Raw genomic sequence first — 21,510 nt, 5'->3', positions numbered from 1 at the left:
TATATATATGTAATATGGGAGCGCTACAGAATCCTGAAAGTCCGAAATCCTGAAGACCAAAATCTCAAAATACTGAAAACTCAAAATACTGAAAATACACAGGATACCAACACTTACTATATTCCAGCACATTTACATACAGAAACATATTACTTTTCAACTTTACGCAGGGAGGCAAGCCCCCCTGCAGCCCCCATCCCCCCACACCCCCTGCTACTTAAATATATCAACTCCGAGATTGCACTTCACTACACTAAGTACATCTCAGAGTTGATATATTTAAGTAGCAGGGGGTGTGGGGGTTGCAGCCCACCACATGGGTGCAGGGGTGTTTGCCCCCCTACTTATACTTGGAGAAGAGTAATATGGTTTGTGTTTTATTTGTTTCTATATGTACTTGTGCTGGAATATAGTAAGTGTTGGTATCCTGTGTGTTTTCAGTATTTTGAGTTTTCAGTATTTTTTTCTTCTCGGGATTTTGGTCTTTCAGGATTCTGTAGAGCTCATATATATATGGGTCTAATTTAGTAAACCGAAATTCCACTTACCTGTATTTTATATTATCAAGATGACAACACTGAAACCTGACTTTAATGAACTTTCACATCACTGGAAAAGATTTCCAGGAGAAGAGACAGTTGGCCAACATGGGGAAATTTGCCTTTTCCCCACTATAGTGCGATCTCAGAGTTGGTATATTTAGTTAGGGGGATGTGTGGGTGGATTTGACATGCTTTGATTTAAAATATCAGCACTCAAAATATCGAACAACTAAAAACAAACTTATCCTTCCTGCCCTCAACCACTACAGAATACACCAACAAACAAAAACAAATACCTGTCTACTTCTCTACATTTAAGCAGAGGGGAATCCCCCCTTCACCTCCCACACCACTTGCTAATTAAATATATCAACTCTTGAGATCGCACTACAGCAAAGAAAAAATGGTAAAAATACTGTTCCGTGATGTACAGCTGCACGACTAATGGTTTAATGCTTTTTTTAATAATGGTTTAATGCTTTTTTTAACAGATACAACATCTTAGTCTTATAAATTAACAATGCTTTTGTAATAACATTAGTAAACTTTCTAAAATTTTCAACTATTAAAAACAGATGATTAACATCTTCGAACATACCATTGTTGAATGCAGTGTTCTTACAAGTTCTGTAGCATGTACGTAACGTCCGACGTTTACTTAAGAATGTACTACATTAATTTAAAGTGGTAATCAACTATTAAAACATATTCACTTATTGTTTAAATACATTTTCAACAATGTGGAGTTCAATTTTGTAAACTTGGCGTTCTGTTTTGTCTGTGTTTTCATCTCAATATTGTGAAGTTCGATATAGTGGGCTTTCGTTATTTAAAAGTAGATAGACACACACACACACACACACACACACATACATACAGAAATAAGTTGATATAGATATACACACACAGCTGAAAAGAGTTCACCCCAAAGAGGAGAAGTAGCTAGGCACAAAGCAAACTGCAAAACAGTTAAGTATCTCTTGGTCCTTATAAAGCTTTAAGCAGAACTTTTATTAAAACAAGAAGAATGTGAACTAATGCCTCACTTACATGTCTTATGTTGTATGTCTTCTATTGTTTTTTACATTCATTAAATTACATTGTCTTTTAATAGTAATGTCTTTTGACTTTTCCCAGTTAGGGGTCACCACAGTGGAACTCCGGTCCGCTAATGATTGGCAGTGGATTTTTATGGTGCCGAGTTGCCAGCCCGATGCCCAACCTTCAAAGAAGGCACACTCATTCATGCATGCACCTACCTGCATGTCTTTAAATGTCATTTGACCGTGGGGAGGACATGCAGACTCCACACAGAAGGCGCTCCAGCCGAGAATCAAACGGGAGAACCTCTTGCTGTAAGGCAACAATGCTAACTGCTGCACCACTGCAGCCCTACATTGTCTTTTAATATGTAATTAAAATGCATCCAATCAAAAGGAACCCTCATTAATTAATAATTTCCAATAAGTATTTCTAGATTAATTCACTATTAAGACCCCTATGAAAGGTATCATATTTAAATATGAACCAAGTCCTTTTTGTAATGAAATTTCAGAAATATTAACATACGAACAATCATTCTTATATGCATATAATATGTACCACTTCACCATCATACCTGGATTTCAAGTGCCAAGTTGTTGGATGTAAACCTGCAACAATTGCGTGCAACCTTTATTTTCATAATTGTACCATAACTGTCTTTTGGTGTCTTCAGGAATAATAAAAAGAATATAACTGGCAGATTCCTTCAAGAAATTATAACATGATTCTTCTTGAGCTGTAACATTCAACTCCGCGTTTCTTTAGACAGAACACCCATTTTAATAACATAACACTAGTCTGTAATAATAAATTCTGTTCTAAAATGCTCAAACTGCACTCTTCTGATTGGAGATGTGACATTTTGAATTGCACACACACAGATTCATTGATTATGTTTAAAAAACGTTAGGTGTATGGATTGGCTCTAAGCTTTTAAATTAGTGTACTGGAGTCTGTGTTCCCTGTAAAATCATGTGCGCTTTGTGTGTTTTTCCTATGTGTATTTGTATATACAATACAATAAAACATTTTAAAACCACTATTATCTGAGGCATGTCCCTTTTTCAAAATGAGTGGCAACAGGGCTTTTTAATGCTCTATCACATATATCCCTTAATTGTTCTAAAATATGTTCCCTTACCTGATGTATTGTTTGCTCAACATGAGCATCTAAGGCAGGAAAATACCACCTTAGTATAAAAGTCAGAGATCATAAGAGTATCTATATGTTTACATGTATTTACATCCCTTGTAATACCTTTCTTCCAAATTCTGCAAAATCAACATGCCTCAGGTAACAGTCTCTGTAGTATATAGGCTCACATAATACAGAGACTAAATGGAGAAATAGAAGAAAGAAATACAGGAATATTTATGGGATGCAAGGGGGTATAAAATATATTGGTAAAGCTTGTAAGTGAAATAATGTCCCCTATGACTGCTGAGGAATTTTGAAAAATAATGAAGGGACAGACATAAGTTAAAACTATGAGAAGTGATGGCTTACGGTTTACCTTTACATGTTCGAAGGTCAAATCTTCGAACCCGCTGTCGCGAACTGTAAAATGCGAAATTCCAAAATCGTGAAAACCAAAGCACCAAATTACGAAATGTCGCCCCCTTTTTGACCTATGGTAGCACTTGTTTCAGCGGTGGTGCATTTGGAAATGTCGTAATTCAATTATTTTATGACATTTCGGGACTTTGGCGTTACAGAATTCGCATATCTGGTTCACAGATGTGCATGTATGACCATTTGAATTTCAAACATGTAAAGGTAAACCATGCCTTACTAATAGAAATATGGAAGCAAATCAAAGATAAGGTGGTTCCCAACCTCATGGATATGGTCAAAGCCTTATCTAGGACAGGTGAAAGAGGTGGGGGTGACTGCCCTAGGTGCAATCTGATATGGGCCATGATTAATGCTGTAGAAGTGGTGCTGATAAGTACTTGAAAATATCTTTGTAGTCATTTAAGTATCCATGATCTCAACCACAGCTGCTTAAATGTTATTCTTTCAGTCAGTGGTGCAGGTTTTATGAGGGTGGAAGTGATGTTTGCACTTAGGTGATTGTTAAGCAGCCTGCTTACATGATTTCAAAGATTACTTGTAGTGTATGTGTTGTGTGTGTGTGTGTGTGTGTACATATGTATGTTAGCATCAAAGAAAGCTTTACATATATTGACAGTGATAGTGGTTCAACAGGTAGCTCACTGATCTTTGGTGTTGGCAGATCAGAAGGTTATGTGTTCTAGTCCCATTCCAGGTATTTGAGTTAATTTACAATACTCACAGTACAGTTGCTTGGATCAGATGTTAAAAGGAGGACCCATCTGCCTGAGACAGTAGTAGGAGTGGTGAATGTAGAAGATGGCAGTTAATGAAAAAGGAGTGGGGAAAATTCTTTTTGCCCTGGCCAAATTTTCCCTCATCAGTATTAGTACCATCTTTGGTATCCCCTGAAAAGAGGACACAGTGACCTAGTAGGATTAAGCCAGTCAACAAAGAACCAATAAAATAAAACAAAGAAACCTTGGATTTTTTTTTTGGTCCTGAGGATGTTTTCTTTTTCTTTTGTTGGGTTGATGGAGTCAGTTAAGACATCAGCCAGGACACCAGTTGACCCAGGTACGGCACTGAGTATATTCAGTGACGTTCTTAATAAAAGAGTAACACCTCAATCATGAAAGCAAACAATATGTGTAGTTTTGCTAAAGGAGGTTAGAAATCCATGTTTGCTGTCATTCTATAAACCAGTGTCAACACTTAATCTTGATTATAAGATATATACGTGTATTACTGTGGCCCAGTCTTCTCCGATACAACCAACTTATAATAACCCACAAAATACTATATCAACCCGAAAAAAACCCAGCACTAAATAAGGTCATCAAACCATAGAGCAACCTGAGGTCACTACGCTCTGCTGACAAACTGCTGGTACAAACAACTAAGAGCATAAATGTGGCTGGGGACTCTCTATTCGCCAACTCAGTAGGCAAAACTTGGAATATGCTACCTGCTGAACTTACTCACCAATCCTCCTTAACCCAGTTCAAAAAAAGCCTCAAACTACACTTCCAACAGCATTGGCAGTGTCCCTGCTTAAACCCCGACTAATCACCACCTGCTGTTCCTGCAAAGTCTCCCTAAGCATTTCAGTCATATACTCTAATAAGTGTATGAATTCTTGAAGGGACTTAGCCCATAACTGCATGTATTATTGTCTGAAATTGAAGCCGCATGATTTTGATGTTGTCTACTATGTTTTATCTATGTTTGTAACCCTACTGAAAACTGCATATTATACTTATCTCTAAATGTTTCTAGTGTTCCTAATGTATTTGTACTCTGTTTTCTGGAGCTTTTTTCCCCGGGGACTCCACTGAAAATGGACATATATCCAGTCGGACTTTCCCGGTAAACATATGTAAAATAAATAAATTACAGAAGTAAGACTAGTGAAACACATGCCAGAGCTGACTGAAAATGAGCAATACAGGATTTATGTATGGGGATGTATCAATGCGGAAAATAATGATGAGCCGGTAACAGTAAACGTGGATGCAGAGAAGGCATTTGTTAGCCTAGAATGATATTAATTGATGAAAGCCTTTCGGATTTACAGAAGAATTTATAGACATGAGTGCGGCAATACATTCTGAATAACTGGTTAAGAAGACATCTGGTTATCATTTGCTCCTTCTCCTGATATTTTCATTGCAGACAAATCATCTATGTCCTTTGGCAACAATTTTATTTGCATTATATTTAGAGCCAAAGGCTTTAAATAATTAGAAATATATGATACGGAGACATCAGATACAGGATAAACAGATGAAAACATCCCTATTCATGAAGAATGTATTGCAATACTTGAGAAGGCTGGATCAAGATTTGAATAATCTTTCTCCGAGTCTGTAGAAGTTTGAAATGTTTTAAGACTGCAAGAGTTAACATAATTAAGGCTAGACAAGTGGTAATAAATTATTCACCAAGAAAAGGCTGAGCAAGAATATGGATTTCTGCGGGAAGCTTCCCACATCAAATATTCTGGAGTTTGGTTGAGAAGATTAGTACAGGCCTCAGTGACTAAAGCTAATGAGGAGTTAATGAGAAAGTTGAAATATGACCTTACCAGGTGGGACTAGAGTTAGAGCAGAGAAGAGAATACAAACACTAATGTTTGTTTTTTGAGCTCCCTCTGCTTTCGTATATTTCAGTCCTTCCCAGCGGGTACTCCGAGCCACTTTTTTAAATCAATTAAAACTTGATGATAGATTATATTTATGATGGTGAGAAATCTAGAGTGTTCTTAGACAAAATGCTACAGGGATGGAAATGTGTGGAGTGCGGGTACTAAATTCATATCTATCCCATATTGCAGTTCAAATGAAAATCCTATACATGTTACAGATGAAACCCTGGTAAGCTAAATGGGATATCTGACCAGTTTTAAGAGGAACAACAAGAAAAAGTTTGAAAGAGTCTCTTTTTGGTTATATTTTGGAAAGAAAGGTCAACTCTGTTAAGAGCTGATGTAAGCAATGGGGACCTTAAACCAGCTACTGAATTATAAGGACTTGAAACTACTATCTAATATGCTTTTGTCTATTGGTCATACTAATAGTGACATCCTGGAAGTAGGGGGTTCAAGGCTCTGAGGCGACAGAGAAAGAGTAGACTGATGTACTGGGAGCAGTTGAAATACAGGAAAATGTGTACCCAAAACAAGATTAGACAGATGTTTGGTTTAAATAGTACATTCAGGCTGAAATCTGAAGTACTTCTGAGTACTGCAAGAACGCTTAGTTTAAATGAGTTGAGGGAGAAGACACCACCTACATTAATAAAATTACTGATGATGCTAGTTGCAACCAACCAATAACTAAAAACGTAGCAAGTAGGGTTTTTAGAACATTTCAAAGGTAAAGTGGTGCACACGAATGAAGCAAATGTCAATAATGTAGGAGAGGTAACAGATATTCAAAGCTAGAATACAAGCTTGGCAATGCATGTATAAATTCTATTATACCGCAAAAGGCTGTGAAGGGTATACCCTATGCCAGATCCAAATGCCATGTTTTCTATGCAAGGACTTATTTGACATCAAAGCATACCTTTTGGTCTTGCCAGTGGCTCAGTACATTCAAAGTGGAGTTGTAGAAGAGATATTGGGGAAAATGTTAGATAAAGCAGCTTTGGTTAAAAAGTTAACTGCACTTCTTGGATATGACAAATTAATATATTTTTTTTAAAATGAAAACGTATTAGTAAATTGGAGTATATCTCCAGTTTTCAATAAGTGATGATTGCCATTTTGAGTTGATGGAGAGGAGACTTAGTAAACAATGAAGGAATAGGAACACTTTGACATATACTCAGTGTTAGAAATGTCATATCTAACTAGTATAGGTTATGCATTCCTTAGAAGTAAGTTTCATCTAGCCTTTGGAGTAATTCTTGATTAACTGCATCATGAGATAGATATGGATCCACTCATACATTTCCTTCCCTGTAGAAATGTTTTTTAAGAACATTCTAGAATTCTCACCATCCCAAATACAATCCTCATCATGTTTTAATTGATTTAAAGACGTGGCCTGAAGCATCTGCTGGGAAGGAATGAAATATAGGAAAACAGAGGAAGTAGAAATCGAAAAATGAAGAAATAACTGCTGATGAGGGGGAAGAGAGAGAAATTAGAATGGAAAAGATCTATTCATGACTTAGGTTTACAATGACACTTGGAACATAGTCATCATCAGCATGCATGCATGATAATATGTAGTTCTTTCTATAGTGTTGCAGGATAGTATTGTGAACATTCATAAAATGATTAAAAGTGGGAAGCTGCTGTCAGCCTTGATATTCAAGTAAACTGGTTGGCATAATGGTTAAGGTGTTTACCTTACAGACACAAGGTTTAGGGTTTGATTTTCACATGGGCTAATCAACCACGCTTAAAATGACCCATAAGGACAGTTAGCCTGTACTAACTTATGAACTTATGGACCATGTAGTAGAGACTAGATACATAATGGAGCTTGGCTGATCATCCAGAGAGAAATATGAACTCAAGATACAGAAGACAGAAGTTACTGCCTTTTGAAAATACCACACAGAAATACTTGCTGGCTTGGTTTCAGTTTCATGTACTGTATTCATGTCTGTGGACCATCAGATAACTTACTCCATAAATGTGGAATTTTTTGAGAAATACACAAATCCATTTCTGCAGTACACTTTACTTTTATTTCAAAAACTAGACCCCGTTAAGTTTCTGTTTCCCTTGTAACAATCCAATATCTTATCTTAGATTTTCATTAAGAAATGCTCCAAAGGCTAATATTTCCTCTAAGTAATATGTAGCTTGTAATATATAGGTTTAACTTCTCTAAATATTGAGTATATGTCAAAGTGCTTATGTTCCCTCATTTTTTTAATAAATGTCCTCTGTAGCAACTCTAGATGTCAAACATCACTTATCAAAAACTGGGAAAAGCATTGTTATATTCAATAATTGGTCTATGCATCAACTTTAAATCATATAACTTTGCAGGCTGCATAGCTTTTATAACCTTAAAAAGTAATCCCATCTGCCTCACAGCTTTAAGTTTGATATCTGAAGCTTGTTCTTCAAATTACGATCTTTGACTTGTTGTTATTCTTAGCACTTATCCTGTTTACCATTTCTAATAATTGCTTATTCAGTTCAATTTTAATATTAGGCAGATAGCCAAAAGTTACAACTTTACCTTTCTTAATGTTAACACTGAAGCTAATGTTTGATCCTACCCTGTAATTTTCTGTAAATGGTTATTTAATTTTGCAACATCTTCCAGAGTTTTTATGACAGCACGTATTATGTAGTTATTTTGTCAACCAGAACTCTGCATTAGTTTTAAAGTCTGAAAGCACTACATTAAATAAAACAGGTTCCCAAACTGACACCTGTGGTACTCCTGCTGTGACCTGTTTCCATGATGATGTTTTATCTAGTATGGTAACACACTGCCATCTGTCCCATAACCATAATGCTGTCCAGTTTATCAAGTATGCAATGACCTTGAGTTTCAGGAGTTTTCTTAGTATACAGTTATGTGATGATGTATACTGGTGACTAAGAGAACCTTTTTGATCACCAAAAGAGAAATATGAACTCAAGGTACAGAAGAATGAAATGTCTGCCCTTTAAAAATACCTCATGAAAGTGTCCTCCTTACATTGCACAACATGGGGCACCTTTGTCCAGATGCTCTGATGTAAAAATTAAACAGGTTAAGGTAGAGTAAACAGAAAGGAAAATACAACTTTGTGCAATCCGTTTGTGTGCAGTATTTGTTAGATCTCACAAAAAGATAAATATTTAAAACATCTGCCTATAATGGAGGTAATGCTAATTGGTCTGTACTTTGGAATATCCCATTTATTGCCTCCTTTAGATATAGGTACTCTGAAATATCTGAGTCAGTCTCTTGAAACAATTCCATTCTATAACAACCTTCTAAGAGAATGACCAAGGTCTGCAGATAATTTTCTAATAAGAGCACGAGAAATTTCATCAGGTCCCATAGAACATTTGGCTTTATTGGACTAAAACTGTCCATTAAAACGACTTCAAATGTAAAAGTCATGGGCAGTCAGAATCACCATATAGCTGAAACACCTGATGTTCATAGGGGTCATTTGCATATATCCCATGTGCCTCTGTCACAAGAGGTTTGGGAGGTCACTCATTGGAAGTTCTAGCTTGGCTAGAGTTTTCATTTAGTTTTTACTCTAAAATGGGTAAAAATAATTGAAGTTTGGTTTCTGTTATTGAAATTGCTTGTTTGTATATTACCAGTGTCAAGAGGTAATGATTTGCTCTTTCTTTCAATTATATTGTAATGATGTGGAGTATTGCCAGTGTAGGTCAGACTGAAATAATATAAAACATTTTTTGATAAAACTGCAATAATCTACTAGTAATTGTACTGAGATGTTGTTAAAGCAATGTTAAATTGTGTAGAAGTACATCATTATAGTTTATTTTTCTATTTGTTATTAGTTAAGATCATGGGACACGTGGTATTTTTTCAGGGGCAACTAGAGGAGCAGTGTGTGACTGACACACAGAGTAACACACTAGGCAAAGGAAGGTGGGTGATTCAAACTCACGACTACAAGAATCATCTCATAACATTAACCCTGTGCGCAACCAGCTATTTTTCTGCATTGTGCATTTTTTTGTAAAACTTATTGTATCAGGATATGTGTTTTCTTTTTCAATGTAATGATGATTTAATTAAACTTGTGATTTTATAAAAGAAAAATAAGTAATAGATAGTTCGAAACTTAGTCCAGTCATTTGTTAAACATGTAAATGCACTAGTCCTCCTAGAGCAACTTTCACTTACATGTATAGGTATATAATGTTAATACTATGCCTGTACAAACATAATGTCTCAAGCTGTTCTTACTTTCAAAGCTCACTGGGGGTGGAAATAAACACTTGAGCTGTACCTTTACCTAAATTCATTTTGGCCAAGTTTTAGAATTTACCCTGTATGGAAATATATTTAAGAATTTATCACTTAGTCTTTCTTTGTACTGAAAATTGCCTCTTCAGCCATAAATCTGAAAAAAAAAATGTGAAAAATATTTGAAAAGACATTGGTACAGATTCAATAAACCCTACACGAGCCACTAAAACCATGTGCGAGTTGTGGAGTGATGAGCACATGATAGTGCAATCATGGTAAACACTGTGGTATGCTAAGCTGCTGAATTATATGCTAATCAACCAATCCAAGATGGAGGAGCTATTCAACAAGCTATAAACCAACTCTGTAGACTCAGTGCCGGTTTTCCCTGTGAATTCCAAAACCTATTGAAATACAGCCACAGAAAGGAGTCTACACAGAAAGAATGTTAGGGGCTGCTGTTGCTTTAACTCATGTGTATGTGCCACAGGCTGAAGTCAATACTGCTGCTGTTGCTAATAGACCACGGACAAGAAGAAGAAGAGTTTTCAGACCCCATTTAACTTATCACAATCTACATGAGGTGGAAGTTGTAGAGTGCTAGAGGGTAGATAGAGACACAAAAGGAACTCTGCAACCTCTGTAGTCCTCAACTCAGACCAAGGGCAAACAGAGGGGAACCAGTACCAGTAGAGACAAAGATATACAACACTTAGAATTTTAGCTACAGGAACCTTTCTGAGACCAACAGGGGACATGCTGAGGGTGTCAAAGATATCAGCATACAGGAACCTATATCAGTTCCTGAAAGCTATGCTCCAACATGCCAGTGACCATTTATTTTCCCTGTACACCTGAGGACAGAGCCACAAATATGCAGGAGATCTACCCTGTAGCACACTACTTTGAAGTACTGGGTGCCCTGGATTGTACACATATAGAAATCAAAGCACCACCTGGGGAACAGGGAAGGGTTTACATAAATAGAAAGGGCTTCCACTTCATTAACTACCAAGTCATGTGTAACACTAAGGGAATCAACTTGAATGTGTGTGCTGGCAACCCAAACAGTTACCATGACTCACATATCTGGCACAACTCCCAACTGTATCAGATGTTCACTAGGGGTGATATCCCACAAGGTCATTTACTTTGAGATGCAGGTTATGTACCAGAACTGTGCCTGATGACTTTCATCAGGAATTTGCACACACATACTGAAGAATGCCATAATGAGGCACATGCTCAAACCAGAAATATCATAGAAGCATGTGTTTGGGCTGCTGAAGTTGCGGTTCCACTGCCTAGATACATCTGGGGGAGCCATGCAGTACAATCCATGTACATATACTGAAATCTTCACCTTCTGTGCCATTCTGCATTACATCATCCTGAGAAAACAGCTTCAGCAGGATCAACAAACGGAAGGGGCACACATCTCACCAACACTGGCAAGGTTACCACACCCACAAGCAGGTGAGAAGTCAGAGGGGGAACCAGCAGTATCTGTAGGTGTAGACAGATGTAAGCATGCTCAATATGCCCTCGCATTTGCCAAGAGGCAATGCATAGCACACTCGCTCACCACTTAAGGGGATAAAACCTTCATCCTATGCACATACATATAGTAACACTGATGCCAGGCAATGCTCACAACCTTTACCTACCCATGTATGGGCTGTGTATCCTAGCAACAGACCTGAACTAAGACTGTAACAACTGCCAGATTTACAAGGTAAGTGCTGAACTTGGAATACAACAAAAAATGTGTAATAATATAAATGAATGGCATTGCTTGGAATACTGTTACTTGGTAATGTAAGTAAGTAAAAGGTGGTTGATATTTACAGCAATGACTTCAAGATGTGACTTGTGTGAATATCTGTAACCTCTATCAAGTAATAGGCCTCAGGCATCAAAGATTCACACATTCATACCTCTTAAAGTATTGATGGTTACCAAATGTCCTCAGTTTGGCCTCATACTTTTGTACTGACAAATCACTAAAGAGAGAAGTTAGAAATTAATGACACACATCCCTTAGAAAAATCCTAAATATACTGATGCAAAAGCTGTTTGATTCCATCAATTGTCTCTAACTTTGTAAGACCAAAATATTTAAAAAGTCTTCCTGTTGTTCAGCCTTTGTCCCACTTTTATTTATGGCTTGGGTCACCTTTTTGCTGTAAGAGTGTGGGAGGCATGTACACATTACAAAAACCTGTAAGAAAGAAGTGTAATTATCAAAACAGCATCAGAAACACAGATATATTAAGCACTATGTCAGCTATGCACCCTGAGCATCAGACACAAAGCTTATGTATCCCTGAATCCAAAAGATAGAAAACAAGGATATGGTGCAGTTTTCATCACTTGCACAAGTTGTTGGGGGGGGGGTCCAGGAAGCCTATGCTGACACAACAGGTAACTTGGGTGCATATGAGTAAGAAAGCAAAACAGGCAAACATTTGGATAAAGTAACAAATGGCCACTGAGACAGAATAAGCTTTAAGCCTCACAGTTGAACAATGTAACTATTGTGGTGTCTTTATGGGCCCTCCAGGTGAAATTGGTGTGTGAGTGCCTGCAAGAACACAGCCAAGCTCTGTGCTAGCTCTACATCTTGGTATGTTGGACAGGTGGGAACTGTGCATGGTAGAGGTGTGAGTTCATTGTTGTTATACCCGACCCCGAGAACTGGCTCTGCCAGTAGCTGCACTGTCATGTCTACGCCCATGGTCAGACGCACTGCTGCTATCTGAATTTGACTGATCTCTGAATGAGATCTTCTCACAAGGTCGCCCAAGGCCACAACCCTATGGCCTGACACATGTAGGTGTGAACACCTCAACCACTAATGGAGCAGTGGAAGTAGTGCCACTATGGGAGCATGATTGGGCATGGCCACATAGGCTAACATCAGATGATGTGGCTGACCAACACCCACGTGGATTCTGTCCCCATCCCAGCAGATGTTCCATCACAGACACCACCTGTTTCAAACTGTCATTCATCCGATCCATTGAATCAGCAACATGATGGAGGCAGTCATGCATATCAGCCTGTGTCACATCTACAAACCTAAGAATTTCTTTGGAGGACCTATTGGAACATGCCTGCACCTCCATGATGGTCCTAAACATACATTGAGTGGCATGGAAAGCCGCATCTGGATCAGGTGGAGAATGGACAGCACGCCTCTTCTGAGCACACCTAACAACCCTCCTTGTATGGCACCTCGCCCACACTTTGGATCACTGGAAAGGGCTGGTGTAGACCTACTGGCTGTGTCCATTGGAATTACAGGGGATGGTTGAACGTCAACCTCCATGTCAAATTCAACCTTTGCACTCCCTGACTGTGCCTCTGTTTGCCCACTATTGTCAAGAGTCTGCCGATACTCTGACATCATGTGGTAAGAGTACTACACCTCCACCAACATGATCACCTGTGATAATAAGCAACAAACATGGGAAATAAATCATTGCCTACACTACTATAGTCCAATATATGCTAACAAACTAACAGTGGTGCCAGTATTACAGACAGTATAGCAATACACACAACAATCCTGACATCCACATCACACATATGTATAAAATAAATATATCTGTGAACTGCTCATCAGTACTGACATAAAAATGTTTGGCTTACTATGTGCAGATGACTCCAGAGTTCCTAGGGAGGATGGTCCTGGAAGAAGTTAAGCAAAAGTTAAGGACACCATCATCAAAATTAACAGTAATACATGGGGGTTAAAACTTTTGGCCCTTTATATGTCCATTAACAATACTTTTAACAAAAACATGGATGACACATCCACCCCAAGCCCATGTGTAATCAATCAGAATGCGTTGTTAACTATATCAATCTACAACCCCCCCCCCACCAAAAAACAAATATGTTAAAACTTAAGTATTGCTATCAATATTTTACTATACAAGAAATATTTAACAATTCAGATAGGTAAGTCTACATGGAAGCTCCTTCTGGGACATTATTGTCCTCCCTGAAACAGCAGCACCAACATCAACAGCATGTTACTCTGCACTTTCCACTGAGCTCTTTGAACCCCTTGACAGTGGGACAGGAACTCTTCATTTGATGTCAGTGGTGGCTGGGTAGCAGGCTTCTCCAGTAGCCATCTGTCCACAGGCCACTACAGCAGCTCTCCTCCAGGCCAATGAAATCATGTCAGTGGCCTTGTGATGCACCTGATTGTATGTCCTGCTCTGGCCACCAGCAGCATTTACATCAGCTACTATCTGCAGCCAAATTTCAGTTCCACCAGACATATCCCCATGTCCTCTCTCAAGCAGAAAGGCACCATGTTGCCTAAATGCTTACACAATTTCTTCAATCTCAGAGTCACTGAAGGGGGTTTAAGGGGATTGGGATGCCTGGATGCCATAGTCGTAGGTGACATAAAACACAAAACAAGGATAATATACATATGTTTCACATAAATAAAAGTCCTACTTAGATATAACACATAAAAGTAGTTTTTCAATATTACTCACTGGAGAAACAAAAAACACTCAAGATATTCAAACATATTACAGTCACACACAAAGCAAGGCTGGAGCAAAAACAAGGACAGTGACAATAGCAAAGCAAACCTCTATGCAAACAAATTTGTTTGTGCCAAAACAGAAATGGAAATTGGATCCCACATTCTCAAAACAACAGGCAAATGACACATTTTGCTAACAAACAAAAAAATATGTGCATGGTCACCATGCACGGTAGAAGGGAAACTTCTGTAAGGAAGTGTGAAGGAAAACAAATGGTACACTACAGTATAAGCTCCTTTGCACTTCCTTCCAGAGGTTTCACTTCTACTGCTCATAGCAACCACGCACATTCTGCAAGTGTTGCCTAGAATGTTTAAGCTGCAGTGTTAAAAATCTAAATGCAGCTGATTTTGTAAGCAAAACCTAAGCAAGTCTCAAAATATCCCATCCGTCAGTACATGCCATTCAATGGAAATTATATAGACTTGTTTGAATTTGCAGAAAAAAATAAATAAGAGGTTGCATAATTTATTTAACCTCACTCTGCAATAGTCTAAAACAGTTTTAAAAATAAAAAAATGAAAGGAAATCCAACTCCAGCAAATGTAGCCGTCTGTGTGTGTGGGAATCACCCACTCTCTCTCACTCTCTACTGTGTGTGTGTGTGTGTGTGTGTGTGTGTGTGTGTGTGTGTGTGTGTGTGTGTGTGTGTGTAGCTGCCATGGATCACTCACTAGCTCTCACTCTTCCCATCTCACTCTTCACTGTGTGTGTGTGTGTGTGTGTGTGTGTGTGTGTGTGTGTAGCTGCCATGGATCACTCACTAGCTCTCACTCTTCCCGTCTGTGTGTGTGTGTGATTGCTCGCTCACTCTCACTCTTCAATGTCAGTGTGTGTGTGTGTGTGTGTGTGTGGGATCGCTCGCTTGCTCTCCCTCTTCACTGTCAGTGTGTGTGTGTGTGTGTGTGTGTGTGTGTGTGTGTGTGTGTGTGTGTGTGTGTGTGTGTGATCGCTCACTTGCTCTCGCTCTTCACTGTCAGTTTATGTGTGTGTGTGTGTGTGTGTGTGTGTGTGTGTGTGTGTGTGTGTGTGTGTCTGTCATGGATTGATTGCTCACTCACACTCTTCACTGTCACTGTGTGTGTGTGTGGGGGGGGGGATCGCTCACTCATTTACTCTAACTTTTCATTGTGTGTGTGTGTGTGTGTGTGTGTGTGTGTGTGTGTGTGTGTGTGTGTGTGTGTGTGTGTGTGTTTGAAAAGCTGAAGTAGAAGTAAGGAACTCATACTCTGCCCTTAAGGGTGGAGGTTGACTTACATACTTCCATTTCACTTTTCCATTACACTCTGAGCTCTCACACAGTCCCATGAGAAGTGTCGCTTCAAAAAGGAATAAAACATCAGTGAATTACTAAAAGTGCTATCAAACTGTCCCAAAAATATGTATACACATTTACCATAGAACATTCAATTTTAAGGCATTGCCAGTCACCTCTACCTGTGGCCAGCACTCCCTAAAGGTTTCTATGGGCCATCCTAGAAGGCTATCACGCTTGTGCCATTGATAATATAAGATATTTACATTTCAATGAAATAACAATAGAAGAGAGTAAAGAGAAAATCAGTTGCAACATTAGCACTTGTGATGAAAGTTAAGAATGCTGTGCATCTTAAAAAGTAAAATGCCCTGACAAAAATGCCTATGCCATCATGCCATCAGTAAACTTTGAAGTGCATACAGATAAAAGTAGCATTTGCTAATATATACATATATAAATATTTTTCTTACCGACGTGAGCATATCCAGTATATAACTGAAAACTGCAGTCATACCTTATCAAGAACAGTAGTCTTCTGTGCAGATAAATCCAAAGTAATAGCAATCTTCTTCTCTGTTATCTGCATAAACAAGTCTCCTCACCTTCAGGTTCCCTAGTTACATGGTTCCCTTTTTATAGTGCAGTTTCAGGGCTGTGAGCATGGTGAATATGCAAATGAGGTGTGAATTCATTAGAATTGCTGAATCCCAAATTCTTAACTCTATGTAGCAGATATAAACATAGAGCAGACACTCCCTCAGTGTTTGTTGCTAAAGGATTGCAACTGTGAATGATTATTGGTAGGGAGAAAGGGAACACAACAACAATTCAGACTCCCTTACCTCCAGTGGGTGTGCCAGCCAAGTTAGACTTACAAAGTGTAGAAGTAATTTTATCAAGTTTTGAAGTGCACATTTCACAGTTTCTGTTCAGTAACATCCAATGTCTCCTGCATTTGTTGACAACTGCATATTACTGCCATTTAATATCCTCACACATTTTAAGGACAATGATACAAAATGCCTTACAAACTGCATGTCTTAGATGACTGGTCAGACAACAGAAGAATGAGCAACAAACACAGAGAGAGAATACAGAGCTGCATTTCTGCAAGCAAAGTCATAAATGATTTTGTGATCACTCAGTGCACTACATCTGAAATTAATACATGTACAAACAACTCAGAAGTGTATAACTGTCATATGTTTTGTTAATACTGTGTATAATGTTGCAGTTGCTTGTATGTACAATGATTTTCATTCTCTACTGCAAAGCTGTTTCTGTGGCAAAGAGGGATAAGACACCCTTACGGTGTTTTGAAGGTTCATTGGAGTGAGAGTTCAAATCCAAACCTGTGTAAAAATATTTCATGTGTACCAACAAATTTTGTAGTAAGATTTCTTTTCTTCCTTTATCTTAATTTTCCATTTTTTTATGCAGTGTGCAGCTTAGTGCAAACAGGGGAAATGGAGAAACACAATAAATGTCATGTGAAGTACTTGTCACATGACCAATACATCAACTACACCTGTGAATCACTTGTGTGTAGCACATCTGCTAAACACATTGATCCTCACAGCATATACTCTCTGTACATCAGGGTTCAAGTCCCACCTTTGTCTTTTAAGGATGACACCTAATAAACACTGATTACAAGGCTAAAACAAATTTAGCTTTGCTTATCTCATTTGCAGAAACTTAGCAGTATGCAGACCTGGCCCACTGGCCCATGCAGGAAGCAGACAGAACACCTGCAGACAAGACATAGACATTATAAATGTCAAAAAGGATACATTGTTGCAGTTTTTTCTTTCCATCATGCAACACCACTTAGCAACGTTGAGCGGTGGTTAGCAAACTTTCCCAACACCTGCAGGTCTAGAACTCCTGCAAAGAGGAAACAGTCATCAATTTCAAAACAGACGCATTCTATTAATTCTGTTGGGCACCATGCAAACATGGTAAGCAGCATTGACCGGCAGTTAATGCACAGAAGTTAATAATGAATAGGGAAATATCCAACTGTTATTAAACTATTCCTGTGTCAGCAGGTGTAAGTGTAGGGCTATAATGCAGATGGTCCTGGGTTCTAATACAGGAAGTGCAATATATTTTTACTGTTGTGACAGTTCAGTTTATAGTAATGAACAGGAAGATATGCAAGTGTTATTTCAATATTCCTGTGGCAACAGGTGTACATGTAGGCTGTTGTACACATGGTTCTGGGTTCTAATACAGAAAATTCCAGACATTTTCACTGTTGTTCCATTTCACATTCTATTAAATATCACATATAACAATTTACACATAATTATAAATAACAAAATGGATAGCAGTGCAGCTCATATGAATTATATGAGGGATAAAACACCTTTACTGTGTTTTGAAGGTTCAGATGTAGGACTGAGGTTATAATGTCTACTATGTCACTTTACTTATAATTCTGCTATCTGGACTTGGATGGCCTTCACACTTCAATAAGACACATACACAAATTAATGTATAAACAAAAAGGACCTTGTCAGGTCACACACATACATGGTCAACACCTCAATCTGTCATGTATTTATAAATAATCCATGACTATGTCTGAGAAGCACTTATTCTGTGGCAAAGATAGAAAGTCACTGCTGTGGAAGAAAATGTTTTGTCTCTTATGCATAGGTTTGAATCCCACACTGTAAAAATCAATTATATCAGTGTATAAAGTCAAACCAAACATGTGTTAGGTCATGAAATGTATGCCCCCAGTCATACCTCTCAACCTCTTAGCACAAAAAATCTGGATAAAGCCAAAAATAATGGGGGAACAAATCCCCAAAAATAAAGACAAATTTAAATAGTGCTCTCATAAACTTAAAAAGTTGCTAGAACAAAAGGTCTTGTATTATCATACATTTTCTGAAGGGTATGAAGTCTAAAATCCAAATGGCTGCCATTATTTAGTGAATTAAATTCTCACTAATTTGCCACAAAAATCCAGAAAACCACAACTTTTATGAGGAACAGACCAAATATATGAGGCAAAAATCTGGACATTCTGTGAAAATCTGGATGGTTGAAAGGTCTGGACAGTTGAGAGGTATGCCCCCAGTGAATGTCTGCAAAGTTAAATCACCTAACAGTTACAGTAGCACACACCCCTCAAAGTGTCAGATCAACCTTCCAATTTCCAAAATTGCTTTCCTCTCTTTTTGGCACTGTTGCTCTCTGCTTAACATCATGCAAATGTTGGCATTGTTGCTTGAGTGTGTGCACTACCAGTAAATGCAATAACATGCATTGGGCAGGAAATCATTTTCTGCTATTGCAGTGTTTTCAGATTAGACATGTCTGGTGCTAGAGGGGAAGGTGCCCAATTTAGGGCACAGAGATTGGATGTTCAGGAGTCCAGAATCTTTATTGGACTCCTGTTAAAGTGCCACAGCTAAAAGCTTTTGCAGGGGCCTATACTGGCTCTCAGTACAATTCTGTGGCTTGGAATAGTCTGGCCAGGGCTGTATCCAGTGCAACTGGCATCCCACACATACTGGAGAACAGTGCAAGCAAAGATGCAAGAGGGACACACTCAATCAGTGGCTGGATGAGTTCCAAACTAGCAACATCCCACAGTTGTGTAAGTATGCTAATAAAGAGAATTTTATAATACATAGAAAGCTAAACATAGGCAAGACTGATATGCATAATGTTCTTCTGTTCTTTTCTTTTCTTTTCACAGCTAAATGTGAAATCATTGTGAATAGGCAGGCCCATGCTGAGCATCTAGAGAAACTGAGGGAAGCAAGTGGTATGTATGCAGCTCAAGGGAAGTATTATTAAAGCTTTTAAATAAAAAAAAAAACTTTTCTATACAGTAGTATCAAAGTAAGCATGCATATTTTAAATGTACAAGCAAGTATGCATGTGTCAGTCTGTAGCACAAACCAGGTGTATATCATAACCGCGAAAGTGTAAAATCTCGAACGGCATTACATCGAACTTGAAACTGCGAACGCTGATAATATCAAAGCCGCAGAACATTGAATTCTTACCCAGGGCAAGAATTCAGTGGGCTGTTCCGCGGCTCCGCTATTTCCTCCACTGTGGTGTGATCTCGGAGTTGGTATATTTAAGTAGGGTGTGTGTAGGGGGCACAGCCCCCCACGTCGGGGGGTGTGGGGGCGAAGCTCCCCACATTAGACATAGGTTTCTGGTGTGCTTGTGTTGTGTGCGTGTTTCTCAGAACAGCAACTTTTTTTCCCTGGGAAAAAAATTGCTGTTCTGAGCTTTCGATGATATCACATTTTGAACTTCCAAGTTCGAGCTTATGGTGTTCGATATTTTGAAAGTTCGATAATGTGATATAGACCCGCACAAACCAACTTTAGAAGTCAACTGTAAGATTGTAGTAAGACTGTGGGTTCAAATACCACAAGTAACAAGTATAAAATACTGCAATCCTTAAATAATATTACATAAATTAAATTCTACACAAGTGGCATAAATTCCCTGCTTTTAACTTTAATCTGTATAACTGGACCAAGCATATGTGCAATATCTGTACATTGCAAGAATTACTTTGAACAATCTGTAATTATAGTTTTTAGTTAGAAAGTATATTCCAATGTAAAACTTCAGATAAAAGATTTGTATTATTGTGATAATGCATTGTATGTCTCATACGATGGTACTAATTTTATCTCTTTTTTTGTCTTACCCCAAGCCTTGTCTCTCTTTTTATGTGTCATCAAAATGTTTCCATGTCATCCATCTCTAACAAGTCACTAAATGTTTTACAGCACAGGGAGCTAGGCCAACCCCAGTGGCTCAGTTTGTTGCCACTCCACTAGCTCTGGCACAGACACCCAGCACATCTAGGACCCAACCCGACAGTACTGCCTCTGCTGCCTCTGCATTATTTGCACCTTCAGGTAGTACTACCCTGGCAGCTGCTGCTGTGGTACCCTCTGGGAGTACTGGTAGAGGTGGGGATTTTATCACCTGCCAGGAGATGCCAGGATTGGTGCATAGGGCTGTGCACAGCACCATTGGTGCATGCCTATTCTGGATGGAGAGGCTGTTCTCCCTCATGGTCCATAGGAGAAGTAGATGTCAAGCACTCCAGCAGCTAGTGGAGTAAGGGGACAGTGACAACAGTCCTGCAGGTGAGGGCCAGATTCTCACTGTCCCCAAGTTTGATGGGCATGGGCTTGTGTTGTCCCCTCCCTCACCCCAATCATGGTGTCTCCCAACCTTTTGTGTCCCCCACTGTCCCTGAGTTTTGTCTTGTTTGTCCTGTTTGCATCTGCTTCCTCACCTACCCAACTTACATGACCCAGAAATACCAACATCCCTTACCCAACATTCCTGTCTTAATGAAGTAAAAAAAAAAAAAAAACAGGCACGTGACGCACAAAAAAAAAATGTCCCATACAAAGCTCTCCAGTTTGCACACGTGTCTTCTTGACACTTGATTCGGTCCAATTGGCTGTACAACATGATTACATTGTAATCAGCCCTTTTAGTGGAGATGACAGTCCAAATTCGGCTAATGTTCTCTACATTTTTTCATTGTACACTGTTGAACTAGAAAGCTATGGTTCTTCCCTACCTCCCTCCTCCACATTTCAGTATTGCTTTC

Source organism: Protopterus annectens, chromosome 13.part0 (genome assembly GCF_019279795.1).
Source record: "Protopterus annectens isolate FY-2018-M chromosome 13.part0, PAN1.0, whole genome shotgun sequence".
Classification (NCBI taxonomy): Eukaryota; Metazoa; Chordata; order Ceratodontiformes; family Protopteridae; genus Protopterus; species Protopterus annectens.
This window is presented reverse-complemented; position numbering follows the sequence as displayed.